General features: G+C 47.0%; 1 pseudogene; it reads right to left on the bottom strand.

Annotated features, from left to right (window-relative positions):
* Window positions 1-14,931, bottom strand: part of LOC135573322 (CD82 antigen-like) — a 79,254-nt pseudogene extending 64,323 nt beyond the window's left edge.
* Window positions 14,932-15,443: the final 512 nt, after the last annotated feature.

The raw sequence follows: 15,443 nt of genomic DNA, 5'->3' as shown, positions 1-15,443 counted from the left end.
CTGTTGGAAGGTGAACCTTCGCCCCAGTCTGAGGTCCTGATCACTCTGGAGCAGGTTTTCATCAATGATCTCCCTGTACTTTGCGCCGTTCATCTTTCCCTTGATTCTGAAAAACATCCCCACAGCATGATGCTGTCACCACCATGCTTCACCGTAGGGATGGTGCCAGGTTTCCTCCAGATGGGCCAAAGAGTTCAATCTTGGTTTCATCAGACCAAAGAACCTTGTTTCTCATGGTCTGAGAGTCCTTTAGGTGCCTTTTGACTCCAAGCGGACTGTCATGTGCCTTTTACTAAGGAGTGCCTTCTGTCTGGTCACTCTACCATAAAGGCCTCATTGGTAGAGTGCTGCAGAGATGGTTGTCCTTCTGGAAGGTTTTCCCATCCCCACAGAGGAACTCTGGAGCTCTGTCAGAGTGACCATCGGGTTCTTGGTCACTTTCTCCCTGATTGCTCAGTTTGGCCGGGCGGCCAGCTCAAGGAAGAGTTTTGCTGGTTCCAAACTTCTTCCATTTAAGAATGATGCCACTGTGTTCTTGGGGACCTTCAATGCTGCAGAAATGTTTTGGTAGCCTTCCCCAGATCTGTTCCTCGACACAATCCTGTCTCGGAGCTCTACGGACACTTCCTTCGACCTCATGGCTTGTATTTTTGCACTGACATGCACTGTCAACTGTGGGACATTATATAGACAGGTGTGCCTTTCCAAATCATGTCCAATCAATTGAATTTTCCACAGGTGGACTCCAATCGAAGTTATAGAAAGATCTCAAGGATGATCAATGGAAACAGGATGCACCTGAGCTCAATTTCGAGTCTCATAGCAAATGGTCTGAATACTTATGTAATTTTTTTTTATACATCTATATTTCTATATATATATATATATACATTTGCAAACATTTCTAAAAACCTGTTTTTGTTTTGTCATTATCATTATCATTATGTGTAGATTGATGAGGGGAGGGGGGGGGGGGCGATTTAATCCATTTTAGAATAAGGCTGTAACGTAATAAAATGTGGTAAGTCAAGGGCTCTGAATACTTCCTGAATGCACTGGTATGTATAATGTGACATCAGGATATATGATTTATATGTATGTCTTCCTGGGCGCTCACCGAAAACAGTCAGAACTATTGCCCAGCACGGGTACAAACGCACAGCAGTTTAGCAATTCTCTAGCAAGCCGGTAGAATACTTGATGATACTTGATGGAAAAGAGGACACTGATTTAAATGATTTTGTTTTAAGCTTTCCCCAAATCATAGCCCTGACCTATCCCTCACCATCGGAATGAATACCTAAACTTAACCCTTTTGAGTTGTTTCCGTTTTAACCCTGTAACCATGGGGAATGAACACGTCAAAATATACGTTTATCGAATTTTGAAGTGATGCTATGAAATCCTGGTGAGTGTGCGTGTTGTCCGACCAGATGGAGTTCTAGTTTCTAGTGGTTGAGTGACCAGATGGAGTTCTAGTTTCTAGTGGTTGAGTGACCAGATGGAGTTCTAGTTTCTAGTGGTTGAGTGACCAGATGGAGTCCTAGTTTCTAGTGGTTGTCCGACCAGATGGAGTTCTAGTTTCTAGTGGTTGAGTGACCAGATGGAGTCCTAGTTTCTAGTGGTTGAGTGACCAGATGGAGTTCTAGTTTCTAGTGGTTGAGTGTACCAGATGGATATCTAGTTTCTAGTGGTTGAGTGTACCAGATGGATATCTAGTTTCTAGTGGTTGAGTGACCAGATGGATATCTAGTTTCTAGTGGTTGAGTGTACGACAGCGTACCACATGCTTTCCGGATGAGGGTCACGTTTTAGTTTCAGTGCCTACATCCCTCTGCTCTGAGATAATAGCCCTTTTCCCTTGGGGTGGGGTTCGTGGGAATGGGACCAGTAAGATAAAATCCACATTAACTGCACACACTGGGCTAAGGGTTTAGGATTGGACACAGACTGGGCTAAGGGTTTAGGATTGGACACAGACTGGGCTAAGGGTTTAGGATTGGACACAGACTGGGCTAAGGGTTTAGGATTGGACACAGACCGGGCTAAGGGTTTAGGATTGGACACAGACCGGGCTAAGGGTTTAGGATTGGACACAGACTGGGCTAAGGGTTTAGGATTGGACACAGACCGGGCTAAGGGTTTAGGATTGGACACACACTGGGCTAAGGGTTTAGGATTGGACACAGACTGGGCTAAGGGTTTAGGATTGGACACAGACCGGGCTAAGGGTTTAGGATTGGACACAGACCGGGCTAAGGGTTTAGGATTGGACACAGACTGGGCTAAGGGTTTAGGATTGGACACAGACTGGGCTAAGGGTTTAGGATTGGACACAGACTGGGCTAAGGGTTTAGGATTGGACACAGACTGGGCTAAGGGTTTAGGATTGGACACAGACTGGGCTAAGGGTTTAGGATTGGACACAGACTGGGGTAGTAACGGTTTAGGATTGGACACAGACTAGGCTAAGGGTTTAGGATTGGACACAGACTGGGCTAAGGGTTTAGGATTGGACACAGACTGGGCTAAGGGTTTAGGATTGGACACAGACTGGGCTAAGGGTTTAGGATTGGACACAGACTGGGCTAAGGGTTTAGGATTGGACACAGACTGGGGTAGTAACGGTTTAGGATTGGACACAGACTGGGCTAAGGGTTTAGGATTGGACACAGACTGGGGTAGTAACGGTTTAGGATCTGATAAGCACACTTTTCAATCCTCACATTGACTTACAAGTATCAGAACAGACTGCTGTGTCTGTGTGTGTGTGGTGTGTGTGTGTGGTGTAGGTGTAGGTGTGTGGTGTGGTGTGGTGTAGGTGTGTGGTGTGGTGTGTGTGTGTGTAACTTACGCAGAACAGTGATAAAGCTCTGGTTATCCAGAAGGACCCACAGTCCAAAGCTCATGATCAACACTCCACAGATCTACAGAGGACACAGAAGTTCACACATTTTGCTTAACAGTAGCTACAGTATATAAGGCCGCCAAGTAGACAACTGAAAATATAGAGGTCAGTGCAGATATCAGTTCTGTGAGATAAAACACTGGAAAACAAGACAGAGGGTGAGAATGCACTCTGCCTCTCTGCCTCTCTCTCTGTCCCCTCTCTCTCTGTCCCCTCTCTCTCTGTCTCTCTGCCTCTCTGTCTCTCTGCCTCTCTGTCTCTCTGTCTCTCTGTCCCCTCTCTCTGTCCCCTCTCTCTCTGTCCCCTCTCTCTCTGTCCCCTCTCTCTCTGTCCCCTCTCTCTCTGTCTCTCTGCCTCTCTGTCCCCTCTCTCTCTGCCCCCTCTCTCTCTGCCTCTCTGTCCCCTCTCTCTCTGCCTCTCTGTCCCCTCTCTCTCTGCCTCTCTGTCCCCTCTCTCTCTGCCTCTCTGCCTCTGTATCTCTGTCTCTCTGTCCCCTCTCTCTCTGTCCCCTCTCTCTCTGTCCCCTCTCTCTCTGTCCCCTCTCTCTCTGTCCCCTCTCTCTCTGTCCCCTCTCTCTCTGTCCCCTCTCTCTCTGTCTCTCTGTGTCTCTCTGCCTCTCTCTCTGTCTCTCTGCCTCTCTCTCTGTCTCTCTGCCTCTCTCTCTCTCTGCCTCTCTCTCTCTCTGTCTCTCTGTCTCTCTGCCTCTGTCTCTCTGCCTCTGTCTCTCTGCCTCTGTCTCTCTGCCTCTGTCTCTCTGCCTCTGTCTCTCTGCCTCTGTCTCTCTGCCTCTGTCTCTGCCTCTCTCTCTCTGCCTCTCTCTCTCTGCCTCTCTCTCTCTGCCTCTCTCTCTCTGCCTCTGTCTCTCTGCCTCTCTCTCTCTCTCTCTGCCTCTCTGCATCTCTAACCTCTCTGACCCTCTCTCTGTCCCCTCTCTCTCTGCCTCTCTGCCTCTGTCTCTCTGTCTCTCTGCCTCTCTCTCTGCCTCTCTGCCTCTCTCTCTGCCTCTCTCTCTCTCTGCCTCTCTCTCTGCCTCTCTCTCTGCCTCTCTCTCTGCCTCTCTCTCTGTCCCTCTCTCTGTCTCTCTCTCTGTCTCTCTCTCTGTCTCTCTCTCTGTCTCTCTCTCTGTCTCTCTCTCTGTCCCTCTCTCTGCCTCTCTCTCTGCCTCTCTCTCTGCCTCTCTCTCTGCCTCTCTCTCTGTCCCTCTCTCTCTGCCCTCTCTCTGCCTCTCTCTCTGCCTCTCTCTCTGCCTCTCTCTCTGCCTCTCTCTCTCTCTCCGTCTCTCTCTCTCTCCGTCTCTCTCTCTCTCCGTCTCTCTCTCTGTCCCCTCTCTCTCTGCCTCTCTGTCTCTCTCTCTCTCTCTCTCCCCTCTCTCTCTCCCCTCCCCTCTCTCCCTTCCCTCCACTCTCTCCCCTCTCCCCATCTCCTCTCCTCCCTCTCCCCCCTCCCTCCCCAAACTGGGACTGATAAGATCCTCTCACTCCATCTCTCTTTGCCTCTCTCTCTAATCAGACTCAGACTAACTGAACACATAGAGGGACAGTTTCCCAGATACAGATTAAGTAAAATCTTCAAAGTGCTTTTTTACACCAGGAAGTTCTAGGTTGTGTGTTCAGGAAACCGGCACAAGAGCGAGGCTGAACAGCTGAAAGGGAGCTAGACTAGTAACAGACAGTGAGTCTAGACCAGAACTAAGAGGTCTGGACCTGATCTGAGGTTTTCCTTTCATTCTTATTTCAGGCCCAGAACACTCACTAGCCTCTAGCGCTAGTGGCACCATCTCCCTGGTAACAAGGCTATAAAGAAGTCTAAGTACAGACCCCATGTGTAATTTAGAGGGACTATGTCTAGGAGGTCTCTAGGGGAGGTCTCCCCAAACGATGAGAGGGTCCCGCTAATTCACCACCTCCCCTGGCCTGGAAATAGAAACCCCACACCCCTCCACCACCTCATATTAACCCAGACAGACACAGAGACAGACACAGAGACAGACACAGAGAGAGACAGACCAGACAGACACCGAGACAGACAGACAGCGAGAGAGACAGACAGACACAGAGAGAGACAGACCAGACAGACAGCAAGAGAGACAGACTGACCAGACAGACAGCGAGACTGACAGACAGCGAGAGAGACAGACAGACACAGAGACAGACAGACACAGAGAGAAACAGACCAGACAGACAGCGAGAGAGACAGACACAGAGACAGACAGACCAGACAGACAGCGAGAGAGACAGACTGACCAGACAAACAGACAGACAGCGAGAGAGACAGACAGCGAGAGAGACAGACCAAACAGACAGCGAGAGAGACAGACAGTGTGAGAGACAGACACAGAGACAGACAGACCAGACAGCGAGAGAGACAGACAGCGTGAGAGACAGACAGAGAGACAATGGGAGAGTCAGTCTGTCTTGGGGAGGAGACGTAGAGTCAGTCTGTCTGAGGGAGGAGAGGTAAAGTCAGTCTGTCTGGGGGAGGAGAGGTAAAGTCAGTCAGTCTGGGGGAGGAGAGGTAGAGAGTCAGTCTGTCTGGGGGAGGAGAGGTAGAGAGTCAGTCTGTCTGGGGGATGAGAGGTAGAGAGTCAGTCAGTCTGGGGGAGGAGATGTAGAGTCAGTCTGTCTGGGGGAGGAGAGGTAGAGTCAGTATGTATGGGAGAGGAGAGGTAGAGTCAGTCTGGGAGAAGAGAGGTAGAGTCAGTCTGGGGGAAGAGAGGTAGAGTCAGTCTGTCTGGGGGAGGAGAGGTAGAGAGTCAGTCAGTCTGGGGGAGGAGATGTAGAGTCAGTCAGTCTGGGGAGGAGATGTAGAGTCAGTCAGTCTGGGGGAGGGAGGTACAGTCAGTCTGTCTGGGGGAGGAGAGGTAGAGAGTCAGTCAGTCTGGGGGAGGAGATGTAGAGTCAGTCTGTCTGGGGGAGAAGAGGTAGAGTCAGTCTGTCTGGGGGAGGAGACGTAGAGTCAGTCTGTCTGGGGGAGGAGACGTAGAGTCAGTCTGTCTGGGGGAGGAGAGGTAGAGTCAGTCTGTCTGGGGAGGAGAGGTAGAGTCAGTCTGTCTGGGGGAGGAGAGGTAGAGTCAGTCTGTCTGGGGGAGGAGAGGTAGAGAGTCAGTCTGGGGAAGAGAGGTAGAGAGTCAGTCTGGGGGAAGAGAGGTAGAGTCAGTCCGTCTGGGGAAGAGAGGTAGAGTCAGTCCGTCTGGGGAGGAGAGGTAGAGTCAGTCTGTCTGGGGAGGAGAGGTAGAGTCAGTCTGTCTGGGGGAGGAGAGGTAGAGTCAGTCTGTCTGGGGGAGGAGAGGTAGAGTCAGTCTGTCTGGGGGAGAAGAGGTAGAGTCAGTCTGTCTGGGGGAGAAGAGGTAGAGTCAGTCTGTCTGGGGGAGAAGAGGTAGAGTCAGTCTGTCTGGGGGAGGAGAGGTAGAGAGTCAGTCTGTCTGGGGGAGGAGAGGTAGAGAGTCAGTCTGTCTGGGGGAGGAGAGGTAGAGAGTCAGAGAGTCAGTCTGTCTGGGGGAGAAGAGGTAGTTTCAGCTGTCTGGGTTTGGATTGAACCCACCAGTTAGTCCTACAATATGTAGGATTCTCTGCCAGGTCTCCCTTGGAGGGAGGATTCTCTGCCAGGTCTCCCTTGGAGGCAGGATTCTCTGCCTCCCTTGGAGGGAGGATTCTCTGCCTCCCTTGGAGGGAGGATTCTCTGCCTCCCTTGGAGGGAGGATTCTCTGCCTCCCTTGGAGGGAGGATTCTCTGCCAGGTCTCCCTTGAAGGGAGGATTCTCTGCCAGGTCTCCCTTGGAGGGAGGATTCTCTGCCAGGTCTCCCTTGGAGGGAGGATTCTCTGCCAGGTCTCCCTTGGAGGGAGGATTCTCTGCCAGGTCTCCCTTGGAGGGAGGATTCTCTGCCAGGTCTCCCTTGGAGGGAGGATTCTCTGCCAGGTCTCCCTTGAAGGGAGGATTCTCTGCCAGGTCTCCCTTGGAGGGAGGATTCTCTGCCAGGTCTCCCTTGAAGGGGAGGTATTTTGATCTAAATGTGACTAGCTGGTTAAATAAAGGCTCTATCTGAAAACCACTGATTCTGTCTCTGTGAGATGACTGCTCCAGTAAGAGACACTTCTCAGGTTGGCAGGTAACATTTACCTTTCTAACTATCTTACAGCCTTCCGTTTTCAAACTGCCTACGGTTTTCAAATGACAGTGAAAACATTAACAACAACATTCAGACAAGTAATGATAGGAGTGATGTCACTTACAAAGAAGATGAGGTTGAACAGGAACAGGAAGTACTTGGTTGCTGTGATGCATCCCTTCCCCATGGTTACGCTTCTGCAACAGAGAATAAGGTGTTGAGAGAGAGGTTAGCACTTCCTGTTAGTAACTATTTGCACGTCATTACAACACTGTATATAGACATAATATAACATTTGAAATGTATTTATTATTTTGGAACTTCTGTGAGTTTAATGTTTACTTTCGTTTTTTTGTTTTGTTAATTTCACTTTTGGTTAGTATCTATTTCACTTGCTTTGGCAATGTTAACACATGTTTCCAATGCCAATAAAGCCCCTTGAATTGAATTGAGAGAGAGAGACAGAGACAGAGAGAGAGAGAGAGAGACAGAGACAGAGACAGAGACAGAGAGAGAGACAGAGCCAGAGAGAGACAGAGAGAGAGAGAGAGAGAGAGAGAGACAGAGACAGAGACAGAGACAGAGACAGAGACAGAGAGAGAGACAGAGCCAGAGAGAGACAGAGAGAGAGAGAGAGAGAGAGAGAGAGAGAGAGAGAGAGAGAGAGAGAGAGACAGAGCCAGAGAGAGACAGAGAGAGAGAGAGAGAGAGAGAGAGAGAGAGAGAGAGAGAGAGAGAGAGAGAGAGAGAGACAGAGAGAGAGAGAGAGAGAGAGAGAGAGACAGAGAGACAGAGAGAGAGAGAGAGAGAGAGAGAGAGAGAGAGAGAGAGAGAGAGGCCTGTAAGAGGATTCCCAGCAGGCTAAACTGGTTCCAACTCACTACATGAACAAGTGTTTGTAATAAGATAGCTGTAACAACAACATATTTTAACACTGATTTAGATGTACTTCTCCTAACCAAGAGGAACACCCTTCCTGAGACAGACTTGAACCACCTGAAAGACTAAAACTGACCATCAACAGGACAGAGCAGATCGTGGTGGTCATTTTATCATCACATGTGGTGACTGGAACTATGCAAAAGAGTTTACTGCCGTCACCATAGCGACCCCGTAACCAGGATCAACTGTTAAAAATTACCATGGTTACGACCTACTCCAAGAACACTGGAAGAAGCTAAACATTCTGAGAAATATTCAACAAACGGGGGACGCCATATCGCAGTACAACTACACGCCCACACAGTACAGCAACTACACGCCCCACAGTACAACAACTACACGCCCACACAGTACAACAACTACACGCCCACACAGTACAGCAACTACACGCCCACACAGTACAGCAACTACACGCCCACACAGTACAGCAACTACACGCCCACACAGTACAACAACTACACGCCCACACAGTACATCAACTACACGCCCACACAGTACAACAACTACACGCCCACACAGTACAGCAACTACACGCCCACACAGTACAACAACTACACTCCCACACAGTACATCAACTACACGCCCACACAGTACAACAACTACACGCCCACACAGTACAACAACTACACGCCCACACAGTACAACAACTACACGCCCACACAGTACATCAACTACACGCCCACACAGTACATCAACTACACGCTGACACAGTACAGCAACTACACGCCCACACAGTACATCAACTACACGCCCACACAGTACAACAACTACACGCCCACACAGTACATCAACTACACGCCCACACAGTACATCAACTACACGCTGACACAGTACAGCAACTACACGCCCACACAGTACAACAACTACACGCCCACACAGTACATCAACTACACGCCCACACAGTACAACAACTACACGCCCACACAGTACATCAACTACACGCCCACACAGTACATCAACTACACGCTGACACAGTACAGCAACTACACGCCCACACAGTACATCAACTACACGCCACACAGTACAACAACTACACGCCCACACAGTACAACAACTACACGCCCACACAGTACAACAACTACACGCCCAAACAGTACAACAACTACACGCCCACACAGTACAACAACTACACGCCCAAACAGTACAGCAACTACACGCCCACACAGTACAGCAACTACACGCCCACACAGTACAACAACTACACGCCCACACAGTACATCAACTACACGCCCACACAGTACAGCAACTACACGCCCACACAGTACAGCAACTACACGCCCACACAGTACAACAACTACACGCCCACACAGTACAACAACTACACGCCCACACAGTACAACAACTACACGCCCACACAGTACAACAACTACACGCCCACACAGTACAACAACTACACGCCCACACAGTACATCAACTACACGCCCACACAGTACATCAACTACACGCCCACACAGTACAACAACTACACGCCCACACAGTACAACAACTACACGCCCACACAGTACAACAACTACACGCCCACACAGTACAACAACTACACGCCCACACAGTACAACAACTACACGCCCAAACAGTACATCAACTACACGCCCACACAGTACATCAACTACACGCCCACACAGTACAGCAACTACACGCCCACACAGTACAACAACTACACGCCCACACAGTACAACAATTACACGCCCACACAGTACAACAACTACAGTTGTCAGGTTGTCATGGCAAAAAGCCTTCTTTTTTTCCTCTCCCTGTGAAACAGCAGAAAGCGATAGCCGTCAGAACGATCTGTTTGTGTACCAACCGTAGACCATTAGATCCTGTTTCTATGGTAACAACCTCTAACGTCCATTCATAACTAGCATTAGATCCTGTTTCTATGCTAACAACCTCTAACGTCCATTCATAACTAGCATTAGATCCTGTTTCTATGGTAACAACCTCTAACGTCCATTCATAACTAGTTTCCCCTCCCAACTACACGTAGCTCCGGGCAGCTCCACGTGTGTTTCCACACACACACACACACACACACCGACACACACACACTATGCCAATATGGATAAGTCAGTAAGTTGTGCTGAGAGGGATGCATTTCAGAGGTAAATGACATCATTAACATTTAAATGACTTCCAACCAAACACATCTGCTAATGCAGGCACCACCAGACACACACACCGACACACGCACACACACACACACACACACACACACACACACACACACACACACACACACACACTCTCTCTCTCTAGTCTACAGTGTCCTATTAAAAGACAGTGTGACTGTGAAACCGTTTTTCCACAGAGAAGCACCTGTATGCTCAACATAGCACTGTGGTTAACAGCTCTCCGCCCCCGAGGGCTCAGATAGTCCCCCTAACAGCCCCTATGGAACTGGAAGCTAGATTTCACTTCCTGCTGCTGCCACTGCAATAAATACAACACAGGAATAGGGATCTATAGGGCTCTGGTCTAAAGTAGTGCAGTATATAGGGAATAGGGTTCTATAGGGCTCTGGTCTAAAGTAGTGTACTATATAGGGAATAGGGTTCTATAGGGCTCTGGTCTAAAGTAGTGCACTATATAGGGAATAGGGTTCTATAGGGCTCTGGTCTAAAGTAGTGCACTATATAGGGAATAGGGTTCTATAGGGCTCTGGTCTAAAGTAGTGCACTATATAGGGAATAGGGTTCTATAGGGCTCTGGTCTAAAGTAGTGCACTATATAGGGAATAGGGTTCTATAGAGCTCTGGTCTAAAGTAGTGCACTATATATAGGGAATAGGGATCTATAGGGCTCTGGTCTAAAGTAGTGCACTATATATAAGGAATAGGGTTCTATAGAGCTCTGGTCTAAAGTAGTGCACTATATATAGGGAATAGGGTTCTATAGGGCTCTGGTCTAAAGTAGTGCACTATATAGGGAATAGGGTTCTATATGGCTCTGGTCTAAAGTAGTGCACTATATAGGGAATAGGGTTCTATATGGCTCTGGTCTAAAGTAGTGCACTATATAGGGAATAGGGTTCTATAGGGCTATGGTCTAAAGTAGTGCACTATATATAGGGAATAGGGTTCTATAGGGCTCTGGTCTAAAGTAGTGCACTATATAGGGAATAGGGTTCTATATGGCTCTGGTCTAAAGTAGTGCACTATATAGGGAATAGGGTTCTATATGGCTCTGGTCTAAAGTAGTGCACTATATATAGGGAATAGGGTTCTATAGGGCTCTGGTCTAAAGTAGTGCACTATATATAGGGAATAGGGTTCTATAGGGCTCTGGTCTAAAGTAGTGCACTATATATAGGGAATAGGGTTCTATAGGTCTCTGGTCTAAAGTAGTGCACTATATAGGGAATAGGGTTCTATAGGGCTCTGGTCTAAAGTAGTGCACTATATAGGGAATAGGGTTCTATAGGGCTCTGGTCTAAAGTAGTACACTATATATAGGGAATGGGGTTCTATAGGGCTCTGGTCTAAAGTAGTGCACTATATAGGGAATAGGGTTCTATAGGGCTCTGGTCTAAAGTAGTGCACTATATATAGGGAATAGGGTTCCATTTGGGACACATCCTGGAAGTAGGCTAGGTTAATTCTTAGTGTCTCCTCCTCCAACACACACCAAAAGAAAACCTTCTGCATCACCAGTCCTTTTCCGGACACCACTGAATATAGCCTAGGCCTGGCTATAAGCAGCCATTGTGGTTATTTGAAGAGCCTGAACCTATCATTTGAGGAGAAAACCCCCCCCAAAAAACAGCTCCATGTATCAGATGACAAGCTGCCACCACAGGAAACTCCCAGTCAGACTAGCCTACAGGAAACTCCCAGTCAGACTAGCCTACAGGAAACTCCCAGTCAGACTAGCCTACAGGAAACTCCCAGTCAGACTAGCCTACCACCACAGGAAACTCCCAGTCAGACTAGCCTACCACCACAGGAAACTCCCAGTCAGACTAGCCTACAGGAAACTCCCAGTCAGACTAGCCTACATATCAATCCAAACAGATGAAAAAACATAGGTGTTATGGATTTGGATCCTCTGCCTTATCATGGATTGAGAGTTACCTATCTAATAGAACACAGAGGGTTTTCCTTAATGGAAGCCTCTCTCATGCAAGTTCATTTGAGTGTGGTGTACCGCAGGGCAGCCGGCTAGGACCATTACTGTTTTCACCTTCCACTGACCTGGAATAAAGCCTGTGTGTTTATGTACGCTGATGACTCAACAGCATACACGTTGGCTGCAACAGTAAAATAACTAACAGCCTTTAACATAGAGCTACAGTCAGTTTAACATAGAGCTACAGTCAGTTTAACATGGAGCTCCAGTCAGTTTCACATAGAGCTCCAGTCAGTTTAACATGGAGCTCCAGTCAGTTTAACATAGAGCTCCAGTCAGTTTAACATAGAGCTCCAGTCAGTTTAACATGGAGCTCCAGCCAGTTTAACATGGAGCTACAGTCAGTTTCACATAGAGCTACAGTCAGTTTCACATAGAGCTACAGTCAGTTTCACATAGAGCTACAGTCAGTTTAACATGGAGCTACAGTCAGTTTCACATAGAGCTACAGTCAGTTTAACATGGAGCTCCAGTCAGTTTCACATAGAGCTACAGTCAGTTTCACATAGAGCTCCAGTCAGTTTAACATAGAGCTACAGTCAGTTTAACATGGAGCTACAGTCAGTTTCACATAGAGCTACAGTCAGTTTAACATGGAGCTCCAGTCAGTTTCACATAGAGCTACAGTCAGTTTCACATAGAGCTCCAGTCAGTTTAACATAGAGCTACAGTCAGTTTAACATAGAGCTCCAGTCAGTTTAACATAGAGCTACAGTCAGTTTAACATAGAGCTCCAGTCAGTTTCACATGGAGCTACAGTCAGTTTAACATGGAGCTCCAGTCAGTTTAACATAGAGCTCCAGTCAGTTTAACATAGAGCTCCAGTCAGTTTAACATAGAGCTACAGTCAGTTTAACATAGAGCTCCAGTCAGTTTAACATAGAGCTCCAGTCAGTTTAACATAGAGCTACAGTCAGTTTAACATAGAGCTCCAGTCAGTTTAACATAGAGCTACAGTCAGTTTAACATAGAGCTACAGTCAGTTTAACATAGAGCTACTACAGTCAGTTTTAGAATGGGTAACCTGCAATTAGGCCGGTGCTAAATATTCCAACAAATCACTCACTCAACGATAAACCTCATTTAGATCTAGTATTGAATAGTGTGTCTATTTAGCAAGTTGCGGAGACTAAACTGCTGGGTGTAACCCAGTATGATAGCAATCTATCATATAGACTCGATGGTTGTTAAAATGGGAAGAGGTCTGTCCACGATAGGACATTACTCTACCTTCTTGACATCTCAAGTCGACCATGCCACGGTGCCAACCATTTAAAGTTCATATTTAGAGAGTGGTTAGGCTACATTTCTCTATCCCTAACCCTGAGCTTTATAAGAAACCAAGTGGCGGGGTTGTTTTTTGAATTACGGGGTGGGCTTTTAAGCCTAATATACAGTAGGCCTACTGTCCCAAACAAAAAAAGAGAAATGTTAGTTCTGTTCGTGACCATCACTGAGGGTGGAAACTCACAACTTAGGCTAGATTTAGCCTGGGCTGTCTGGATTGTATCCCTAAGAGAACAAGCTACAGCCAGCAACAGGGTTCGGCAAAGCAAAGCACAGATCCTTATTTGAAAAACATAAAAATAGTGAATGGTAGCGTGTGTGTGTGTGTGTAACTATGCACTGAGAAAACAAGTAAGGTTCTCTCGAAGCTGCCAGATGTCACCACACAGAGACCAAGGGGTCGTATCTATATTTACAGCATGGCTCGTTTTGCATTGGCCTCGTTTCCCTCTTTAAGAAAAAAAGGTTTGGCATGGGGGCGGTTTCACACTGTGAGCTTGTAGTAAGCTAGAGGGGGCACACAAACAAACAAACACACACACACGCAAACAAACAAACAAACACACAACGTGGGGGCAATCCAATAGATGAAATCAGTGTGTGTTTTGTTTCTCAATGGGGATACGAGGGGTGCTACCCAGGATTACGACGGTGGTGCGTGTGTGTGTGTGTGTGTGTGTGTGTGTGTGTGTGTGTGTGTGTCAATAACGCTGTGGCAATAAATGAACAGCTACCCAATCAGCCTGGCTCAGCCTCAGCCTCAGCCCTGCTGCAGACCAAGACCACAGGAGCTCTGATGCCAAACTCTCTCCACGCACGCACACACACACACACACATACACACACTTAACATCGCCTCAGAGGGTGAGCTATAGAACAAACACACACCGATCTGACCTATATACACATCTGTGACTGAGTCTATTACCCTGGCAGAGTATACAACCCCCCCCAGGGGTTAAATATCTTAATACCATGATAGTCACCAGCTCTTAACACCAACAACTGTTGGCTCACAGGGAAAAGTGGAGGAGACATGGACACAGAAACGCTTTTACACTTCTGTGTCAATGTCTCCTCAGTGCAGTCATTGAACAGGATGAGTCCGTCTACCGTCCACTTCACAAAACAAGATTGAGATCATAACCGTTGAGCAAAGGACCAGAAAACATCACTCTTTTTAAAGTGTCAGTGATGGATTAATAATTCAGATGGCTACTATACAAATATGTATAGTATAATCAAGCAATAAGGCCCGTAGCCAGAACAGCCCTTAGACTCCATTTTACTTAAATAACCTGGTAACTTTAGGGCAATTATCTTTTTACAGTAACAAAAACATCATGTAAATACACCTAACGAAAGTCCATTACCTAGATAAAATAACTTTAGCTGACTTTATACCTAGCTTTGTTATCAGGGCAAAAGTTACACAAGTTCTATATAGAAAGCGCATACAACGGGGACACAAACAAAAGCAAGGAAACGTAGCACACCTCGTTTAATAATATTAGCTAAACATCTAACAATCCCACAAATAAACAAATACTTACTTTTTGGTGTAAAATGTGGAGTTAACGGTTAGCTGTAGCGGACCTCCGTCTTCTCGATTGTCCCGTTGTGCGTGTGTGTGACTGTGTGACTGAACGGGATGTGTGTGTGGGAGAGAGAGAGAGAGACGTGTGTGGGATGGAAACGCGTGGTAGACCGCCACCGTGCGGTAGACATGGGTAACTTCCTTAATAAATCCCTTTACTGTTCGGAAATAAAATCGTATTGTTATAGGCCTACGCAACACAAATGTTTTTCTTTGCAAATAAATAATTATTGCAATTAACATAAGAATGTAAATGTTTCCATTTCAAGTTGTTATTACTGTTCTATAAATAAAGGAGAGGGTCTTTAAAAATGTAGAAATTAGCCTACTATTGTTCATGCATGAGTCGTTAAAAAAAAATCTCACTTGATATTTAATATAATCACTCTTACAAAAATCATCTATATTTAAAGTGCATACGACATGACAGTACCACATTCCTATAGCTGTTATTATAAAAGGTATGTCAAATTTTCCAC

This window comes from Oncorhynchus nerka, linkage group LG9a (assembly GCF_034236695.1).
Source record: "Oncorhynchus nerka isolate Pitt River linkage group LG9a, Oner_Uvic_2.0, whole genome shotgun sequence".
In the NCBI taxonomy this organism is placed as follows: domain Eukaryota; kingdom Metazoa; phylum Chordata; class Actinopteri; order Salmoniformes; family Salmonidae; genus Oncorhynchus; species Oncorhynchus nerka.
This window is presented reverse-complemented; position numbering and strand designations above follow the sequence as displayed.